The following is a 10,456-nucleotide window of genomic DNA, read 5'->3' as shown; positions in this document are numbered from 1 at the left end:
GGATAAAATTTACCTAATAGTTCTATTCACCTCCCCTTTGGAACTAGACTATCTCACAAGGGACCAACACTTTGTTCTTTCAATTTTTAGTTTATTAAGTTCTTGATTTTTATTTAGATACATTAAGCCTCTAATTTTTTATTTTTGGTCCCATTAAGCCATTGATAACAAAAAAAAATCAATTTTAAACATACAATTCGGTTAAAAGAGTGTTATTCATTTCACATGTCTTCGAAATTTGTATTTTTTCATTGTTTGAAAACAGTTTTGGATGTTTAATATGATGATAAGAAAATATAAGAACCTTAATACAAACTGCAAAAAAGAATTATATAATTTCAAATACAGATAAAATTAATAATGTATTTTTAATAAAATTAGATATTCACAACTTAGTAATTTGGTATGGAAGAGCTTAATGACTAAAAAATAAATGATCAGTGTTTAATGTATTCAAATAAAAGATCAAGGGATTAATGAACCATAAAATGAAAGATCAGACGTCTAATGATGCTTTTAAAAAAAATGAAAATCAATAGAAAAAAGCTTCAAGTTTCAATTGCAATAAAAATACAAAGTTCTCCTAAAAATTTAAGAATCCAAAAAAAAATTAAGAGATCCTAATTAAAGTGTATCAGAACTTGTCCAAAAAGCTTCATTGGCCCTCTGAACGTATATGATGTCTTGTTAGCCCTTTAAACTTGCTTAAAATATTTTTGTTGGTTCCTTGTGAGATATAATCTAGTTCCAAAGGGGGGGTGAATGGAACTATTGATAAATTTAAAACTTTATAAAATTTTCTCACAATTAATTCAATAGCACAAGGCTGCTCGGAATCAGAGGCAAGTGTTAAATAGGAACAAAGCTTATTCTGCTTCTGAACGTTAAAGCACTAGGTCACTCAACTGGAGTAGCCTATGTGTGACTTGTTTAAACACACTATTAAGTACAAAGCGCAAGTTATATATATTTTAAGCACAGAAGCAAGCAATATATCAGAAAGAAAGGGTTAGAGAAATTGTTATGCAATGATTTATATTGGTTCTGCCTCCTGCCTACATCCATTCCCCAGAATACCTTCTTCTGGGTTTTAATCCACTAGTGAACTCTTTCGAACAGGCAGAGTACAAACCCTTACAATAGATACAGATGCTCTGTACTTTACACTCAACACTCAGCTATCTATCTACCTCTCTTGTTGTTCACTTATAACAAAAGCAAACAGAAGAGCTTTTGAACTTTTCTCAGCTATTGATGGTTTTGTTCTTACTCAGAACACAATTAAAGAATTTAGAGCTATTACACAAATGAATACAATGAGTGTGTATAGAATTTTTTCTTTGCTTTTGGAACTTCAATAATGATTCTCTCTTAAATTTATAGTGACACTTTGAGGCTGATTATTTCAAAATTCAAAATAACTGTTGGAGGGAAACGAATCTTCTGTCACCTTCATCCTCAAAAGCCAGTGTACTTAGCCAATGGTTGTTCTTCTCTTTTCCATTCTATCTTTGAGATGCCACGCTCCTAAATCTTGACAGAGGCAGACTGGCTGTCTAACCAAATGAGGCAAAGATTCCAAGTTCACCATGGGACAAGCCATTTGGAGCTTCTGCTTCTTTCCTTATTGGGTGATGCATTTCAGTGGATCAGAGTCAATGTTTGATCTTGTCTCTAATGCCTTGATCTGCTGTCTTCCAAAATCAGTCTTCATTTAGGCATGGCTTTCAGCTTATGGATCCTTCCAGCTATTGGCATGAAGTTGATCTTTGGGCCTTTGATCCATTCTTAAAGCCTTTGATTATTTCTTTCTTAATTTTAATCAAACATACACTTGACAAACACATTAGTCTAAATAAATCAACATTTAATTTTAATATGTTATTAATTATGGGAATATTAATTTCTTTAAATATTTTTATCATAATCAAAATTAGTGTGCAAATTATGTTTCAACAGTTTTTTCCCTGAGGTCTTAATGATACTATTCTTACTTTAATCCTGAAATGTACGGACCCGTAATCTATTAAGGATCTCATACCTATTGCTTTGTGTAATGTTGTTTTCAAGATTATTTCCAATGTAAAAGCATTCTTCCCTATATTATCTCAGAAAACCAGTCAGCTTTCATCAAAGGTTGATCCACTCACGACAATGTACTAATTGCATTGGAGATTATTCATAGTATGAAACGGAATGTCAATCATAAGAAGGGGATATGGCTTTAAAGATCAGCATTAATAACCCATACAACAGAGTTGATTGGAGCTACCTTCGTGCAATAATGACTCAGATGGGGTTTGCAGATAGGTGGGTTAACCTTATCATGCATTCTGTTACATCAGTTTAGTACATGCTCAAAGTTAACAATCAGTTTGTCGGACCCACTATTCCAAAGCGTGGCATCAGACAGAGGGACCCACTATCCCCTTATTTATGTCTTCTCTGTGTCGAGGGTCTCTCCACTTTACTCTTTGACTCTGAGAGGCATGGATCACTTCACGGATTTCGGGTAGGCAGAGGGGTACCTTCGGTCTCACACCTTCTATTTGCTGATGATGCGTTTCTTTTCTTTTAAGCGAACATCCAGGAATATTGGTACCTAAAGCATCTCCTGCTTACTTATGAGAAAGCATCAGGGCATGATATTAAATTGGGTAATTAATTTATTAGTCCTTATATTTTGACAAAACATACTGTTTAGTCCTTGTATTTTCAAAAACACACGGTAAGGTCCCTAACCTTTTTCTCGATGAACTGTTCAGTTCCGAACGTTTTTCTCGGTGAACTATTTAGTCCCTGCCGTTAGACTCTCATGAAGATTCTGTTAGTCAATTTGGACTCAAAACCTATTTAAAATAAAAATGTAATGCCTTAACTACCCTTTACCACAAAATCAAATATATAAGACCATTATCTTCATTGTTTCTCATCTCTGCGTTCTTCTTTTCCTTTATTTTCCTTTCCTTTAGACTCTACTGTATCTGAAATCAACTTTGAGTGTTCTTCTTCTTGATTTTCTTCTTAATCGTTCAGATTCGTAAGCATTGGGTGTGTGTTCTTTTTCTTGTTCTCCATACAAATAGCTTCTTCTTCTAAATTGGATTTTCTCTTCTGAAATTGAAGGTAAATTTTGAATTCAAATTTTAAGTTATTGTTTTGTCTTCCTCTTGTTTTATGGTAATTTAGTCATTTCCGAATTCATAAACGGTAAAAAAAATCCAACAAACAGACGGAAGGACTAAAAAGTTCACCGAGAAAAAGGTTAGGGACCTTACCGTGTGTTTTTGAAAACACATGGACTAAACAGTGTGTTTTGTCAAAATATAGGGACTAATAAATTAATTACCCTATTAAATTTGAAAAGTCAGGACTCATGTGCAGTAGTAATGTGGCACCGAAGCGGTCAGTTGCAATGTCAGCCATCCTAGGGGTCTCCAACTCGATCACTATGGGTAAGTATCTTCGATTACCTTCAAAGGTGGGTAGAAAAAACAAGGCGATTTTTTCCCAGTTCAAGGATCATCTTTGGCAGAAGCTTCAAAAATGGAGGAGTCAAGCTATCTCCAAGGAGGGCCGGGCTACATTAATCTGCTCAGCTAGTCAGGCTATCCACATTTTTTATGAGTGTATTCCTTCTACCTGTTTCCACTGCTGATGAACTATAAAAAATGTTAAACTCCTTCCAGTGGGGTAATAAAGATTTGGGAGCTCGAAGTATGAATTGGCTCTCTTAGGATAGGCTTTGCATACCAAAATGATTTGGGGGGCTCAATTTTTGGAGTATCATGGCTTTCAATCTTGCTATGTTGGAAAAACAAGGATGGATTTTCCTCTCGGATCCCACTTCTCTTGCCAGTAAAATCTTTAGAGTCAAATATTTCCCTAAAGGGGATTTCTTGAAGGCTCGCTTGGGTTATTCACCTAGTTACGTAAGAGGAGTATTTAGTGTTCCCAATTGATATTACAGAATGGAATCCGCTGGAAGGTTGGAGATGGTAGCTCTATTAGTGTATGGCATGCCCCCGAGCTCAAAGATGACATTAGCTTACAAATAGACACTCTCGTGATTAAAGGACTCGAGGGGTTAAAGTTTCGTGATTTATTTACCCCGAACTCGGTGGAGTGGGATTTTGAGTTGAATCATTTCTACCACGGGACATCACGGCTGTTCGTAAGATTGTGGTTTCTAGGCGTATTCAGTCGGACCAGATTCTCTGGCATGCTAAACCATCTAGGAGGTATTCGGTCCGCTCATCTTATCATCTTACAACATCAATGGAAACATAAGACGCGTTCGTACATGAAGAATGGGGCACCGTTTGGAAATTGATGGTACCGTTGAAGGAACGCTACTTTGTCTAGAGTTTGGCTCGTAATATGCTGCCTACTCGTGGGAATCTCCTTCGATGTGGCCTTGAAATCAGCGATACACAATTGTGGTGTTCAGGATGAAGATTTATGGCACGTTTTTATCTCGTGCCTGACTGCGATAAATTTATGGAAAGAATGCCATCTAGAGAATCTGATTCATCAGTTTGCTGCCCCATCGCAAGACTTCTGTTCGCTGCTACTGGATACATTGGCTACGGCACTAAAGGAGGCGGCTGGATGATTCGCCATGATGCTCTAGAGCTTATGGAAATCGCATAATGACAGGTTATGATCGAGCTTGGAGACACCTTCGGCTGATATCTATTTTCACACAAGGTCAGTATTGTTCGATTGGTTACAGGTCCATACAATAAAGCAAATTATTGCTACTTCTTCCCCGTCTTTGTCACTAACGTGTCGTTGCTGGCATTAACCCCCATCGGCTTTCCTGGCTTGCGATATGGACGCCGCTATTTTCGTCTCACATTCTCAGGCGAGTGTAGGTGCAGTTCTTTGTGACTGTATGGGACAGTTTATTGCATGCAGAACTAAACTACTCACGGGTGCCGTTACCGTCAAGGAAAGTGAAGGTTTTTCCTTACTACGTGTAATGGAGTGGGTGGAGAGCAAACGATTGGAACATGCCTCCTTCCAAACGGATGCAAAAACTGTGGTCGATGGCATCAACCTCGTGACGGACGACTGAATGGAATTTGGTGGCATCTTATCTCAATGTTGATCCATCTTTCATCAACATGATCTTTACTCTGTCAAGTTCATACCGTGACAATCGAACGAGCTAGCTCATGTCTTCGCTCGGAACTCCCGTCTTGTGACTTGTCTATAATTCTTTATAGTATTCTGAATCTTGCTTCTAATGTATTATTAACATTTTACCCAATTGAGACTCATTAACGCATTTCTCTATTAAAAAAAAAGTTTGATGATTGTTGAGGGATAAAATTTGCGAGTATAATTACACTTTTCTTTTCCATTATCTAAAAATCTTAAATAATAATATGAGCGTATTAAGATTCTATAATATGCGAGGATTAACTAAAATATTAAAAAGAAGAAAATCAAGATTTTATAATATATTATTGCTAATGCAATAAAAGAACTAATATATATTAATAAAAATTAAAGAGTAATTAATTATTTACTCTTTTTTTTGTTTACTTTTCTGTAATTTTCCTATTTACAATCATATTATAAGATCTTAGGGGATGTTTGGTTAGATAAATTTTTGGTAGGGAATGGGAATGGGAATGGGAACGATTCATTACTTTTCTTAATGTTTGGTTTTATAAGGAAATCACATTCTCCTATTTGTAGAATTATGGGTAAATAATTTATTAGGCCCCTACTTTTTACCTAACATACTGTTTAGTCCTTTTATTTTGAAAAACTCATTTTAAGGTCCATATTTTTTGCCAATATTAACCTTGTGGTCCTTTTATCTATATTTTTTTAGATTTTTAACCGAACATATCTTAACTTTTAGGACAACCTTGGTACAATACAAGTTGACCATGTTACTTTGTTATTATATATATATATATATATATATATATATATACACACACATATATATATATATATGTTTATGCTAAAATATAAGGATTATAAGTCTAAAAAAACTAGACAAAATGACCAAATGGTTAATATTGGTAAAAATTATGGCCCTTATAATGTATTTTTTAAATAGGGAATTAAACAGTGTGTTAGGTAAAAACTAAGGGACTAATAAATTATTTACTTTTTTTTTACAACAAATTATTTACCTTAAAATTATTGATTCTCTCCTCACTTCCCATTAATCGAATTGCATTCTCATTCCTTTTAAAATTGATTTCCACGAATTTTTTGTGCAATTAAAAAAAAACCCCCCACGTTTTAATAGATCAAAAAAACAATAATAGATCAAAAAAAAACCCCACGTTTTATTATGTATTGAAAGCACTTCAAATGCCTCCACTACTTACCATATATACTTTTTTTCTTTCAAAAAAAAACTACAATATATATTTTTATACATAAAATAATAAAAAAAACTACATGTATGCACATATTAATTCATATTAATTGATTATTTTTAAACAAGTTTTATGTAAAATATGATATATTAAATTTATTAATTCATATATTAATGTAATATATTTTTTTTTATTAGTTTGAAATAAATAAATTTTAATTTTGTTTCACGTTGATTTTGATTTTTATTCCGATTCCGAAATTTGAACCAAACAATTTTAAAAGTAATTAGATTCCGATTCCGGATTAAACCAAACAAAACAAATAAATAGTCATTCTGATTCCGATTCCGTAACATTCTGATTCCGAATTTTGAACAAAACGAATGTATATTTTGGTTACTCAATTCTTTTCTTACTTTACTAACTTTCCATGAAAATTATTGTAGTTTGAGAGAAAAAAAAACCCGTTGGTTAGGTTAAACACTTACTGAAATTACGAGAAAATAAAAATAAAAATAAAAAAGCATAATTAGTTATTTGATCTTTCAATTTTTAGTTTATTAAGTTTTTGGTCTAATCTTTTATTTTTAGTCATATTAAGCCATTTAGGACTAAAAAATCAATTTTAAATATACAATTTGGTTAACAGAGTGTTATTCATTAATTTCATTTGTCTCTAAAATTTGTATTTTTTCACTGTTTAAAAACAGTTTTGGATGTTTAATATGACTAACTGTAAAAAAACTGTAATTTTTATATATAACGTCTTTTTAAGCAATGACTTAGGGGACGTTTGTTTTGGATAACTGTAAAAAACTTAATTCTAACTGTAATTTTTTTATATAATTTCAAATACAAATAAAATTAATAACGTCTTTTTAACAGAGTTAGATGTTCACAATTTACTAAGCAATGACTTAGGGGACGTTTGTTTTGGATTTCAGGAAAGCGTAGGGGAAAGAGGAGGTTCATTCCTTTTGTTGGTGTTTGTTTTATCAATTCAATCAATCCATTTACCTCTTTTAGTTTTGGGTTTACCCTTAACTCCTCTAATCTCATTCCCTCAACCCCTCAAGTTTTTCATTCTCTTTCTCCATTTTCTCACTAATTTGAACATATACTCTCCTTATAAAATTTAATTTTAGTCTCTATTTTGTTTTTAATTTTTATTTTGGTCCATATATTTATTTATTTTTACTTTTTTTAATCCTTCGATTAATTTCACTTTTGATCCTTATACTTATATATTATTTATTTATTCTCAAAAAATATTTTTAACTAATTTTTACTTTTTTATTTTTATTTTGGTCCTTATATTTATTTATTTATATTTTTTATCCTTAGACTAATCTTACTTTTGATCCTTATACTTATTTGTTTTTATTTTTTTATTTTGAAAAATAATTTTAACAAATATTTTTCTTTTACTATATTATTCGGTTTTCTTTCATTGAACAAGAAAATAAAAAGTTTGATTTGAAGGACTTTTCTGTATTTTGCTTCTATAAAAAATTTCCAGCCATTCATTTTAAAAGCTTTTTCTTCAATCAAACATAATTGTAGAAAGCGAAACATCAAAATAAAAGGCTTTTTTCTTCATTTTAAAATGTAGTTTTTACCCAGTCTAAACACTATAAATTTCACCCATCTTCTCCTACTGAAACTCACAACAATCCTCCGTACTGAAAACATGGATTTCTCTTCAAATGTTGTAGCCATTATTGGTGCTATAGCTTTGTTTCTACTTTACAATCTATGGAGGATTAAATTGAATACAAAAACTAAAACTTCTGCCCCTTTACCACCCCAAGTTTCAGGTGCTTTACCATTGATAGGCAACCTTCATCAGCTCGGAGAAAAAATACCTCTTTTCAGAATCTTAAGCAGTATTGCTGATAAATTCGGCTCAATCTTCATGCTCCGGTTCGGAGCTCACCGGACAGTTGTGATCAGCAATCACAAGATAATGAAAGAATTCTACACAACAAATGACAAATTATGTGCATCAAGACCTCAATCAACCGTAGCTAGAACCCTGAGCTACAACTTTGCAGCCTTTGGATTCGCCCCTTACGGTGCAACGTGGCGCGATCTTCGAAAGCTAACGATGACCGATCTTCTATCCGCGCACAGAATCAGGCTAATGAAACATGTTCAGTTGAATGAAGTGAGGTATTTTATGAAAGAATTGTTCTTGCAATGCAAAGAGAATGGCAATTCTGTGAATGTTAACATGAGTGAGTTGTTTGAAAGTATGGTGATGAATATAATTACAAGTATGGTTGCTGGGAAAAGGTACTGTGATTGGAATAATAATGGTAATGTTGAGAAAGGAAGACATATTGGGGACATTATGAAGGAGTTTAGCTTGTTGCAGGTGCTTTTGTTCCTTCTGATATGATTCCATTACTTAAATGGACAAAGTGTTTAGGGACTGTCAAAAATTGTAAGAATATAATTAAGGAGTTGGATACAATTATGGAGAGTTGGATTCATCAACATGAGATCAAAGTTAATTCAGCTGAGAATAAGGATTTCATTGATGTTCTTCTTTCTAAGGCTCAGGATGATCCTCAGTTTGGCAATTCTCGTAGAACTGTTATCAAAGCCACCGCAATGGTACGTAACGCTCTTCCACATATATGTTACATCTGCCGCAACATGTTATTAACATATGATTACTATGTTTGGAAACTAATCCATATATATCTATATTGCAGACAGTTGTTATCGGAGGCTCTGATACCACGTCAATCACCATGACATGGTTAATAGCAGTTCTATTAAACAACAAACGAGTACTTCAGCTAGCGCAAGAAGAAATAGACGAGAAAGTTGGAAGAGAAAGAATTGTACAAGAATCTGATATCGAAAAATTAGTATATCTTAAATGCAATAATCAAAGAAACATTACGTTTATATCCAGCAGGTCCATTAGCTGTACCTCGAGAAGCAATGGAAGATTGTACTCTCTATGGCTACCATATTCCAAAAGGCACTCGAATTTTAACTAATCTATGCAAATTGCATCGTGACCCGAACATTTGGGACAATCCTGAAGCGTTTAGGCCAGAAAGATTCCTTACAAGCCATGTAAAGTTGGATTACATGGGTTAAAATTTCGAGTACGTCCCATTTGGGTCGGGTAGAAGATCATGTCCCGGGTTGAACTTTGCAATGCAGGTTATGCATATAACAATTGCTAGATTCCTACAGGGGTTTAATTTGAGTACACCAAATGGTGAAGCTGTGGATATGAATGAGAGTTTGAGTATTTCTTTATCTAAGGAAACTCCTCTTCATGTTATTATAACTCCACGTCTTGCTCCTCAGCTTTATGAATAAGTTGTATGAGTTTTCGGGACGTGGTATGTTTGGTGTATAGTAAAATTTGTTCGGAATCACGGTTGAGTTATTATTCAATAAGTGAAGATGCAGACGTTGATTATCAATTTTAATTTCTTTTTGGTTATCTAGCTGGGCTTTTTTGTTTTATCTTGTGATCAAATAAATAGTAGATGATGTCATTCTCATCATGTATGACCCTTGTATTAAAAGAAAAATTTTACCACCAATTAACTAGAATTATCTTTTTTTTGGTAATAAAGGAGGGCCGAGCCCAGAGCAAACAGAAAGAAAACTAAAAGTTGATATTCCGGCGTGTGGAACGTCCAAGTCGATCCGCACTCAGAATATCCTGGAGGCCTACAGGAGGCACGTCACACTCGTGACGACCCAAAGAACAAGATCCTGCGAAATTCGCCATCCAGTCAGCGGCTTTATTACCTTCTCTAAACACATGAACCAACCTAACCTTCCAACACCTCAAACGAAGCTCCTGGCACTTCTTAATTAACCAGGCGTACGGATGGTGCACTCCGCTCAACCCTAGTATGACATCAAGGAGGGCTTTTGAGTCCATTTCCATAATAATTTTCCTATACCCCTTATTCCAAGCCAACTTCATGCCTAAGTAAATGCCCCAAAGTTCAGCAAGTGTGGCCGTACAGACACCAAGATTAACCAAGAAACCACCTTTCCAATCTCCCTGATGATCACGGATCAGGCCTCCTGCTGAGGCATACCCGGGATTTCCTTTGCTAGCA

General features: G+C 34.0%; 1 pseudogene; it reads left to right on the top strand.

The window, feature by feature from the left end:
* Positions 1-8,029: 8,029 nt before the first annotated feature.
* On the top strand, positions 8,030-9,718 carry LOC136230874 (cytochrome P450 CYP82J17-like; annotated as a pseudogene).
* The last annotated feature ends 738 nt before the right edge of the window (positions 9,719-10,456 follow it).

This window comes from Euphorbia lathyris, chromosome 5 (assembly GCF_963576675.1).
Source record: "Euphorbia lathyris chromosome 5, ddEupLath1.1, whole genome shotgun sequence".
Classification (NCBI taxonomy): domain Eukaryota; kingdom Viridiplantae; phylum Streptophyta; class Magnoliopsida; order Malpighiales; family Euphorbiaceae; genus Euphorbia; species Euphorbia lathyris.
The sequence above is the reverse complement of the archived record's forward strand: the minus strand, read 5'-3'. Positions and strand labels throughout refer to the sequence as shown.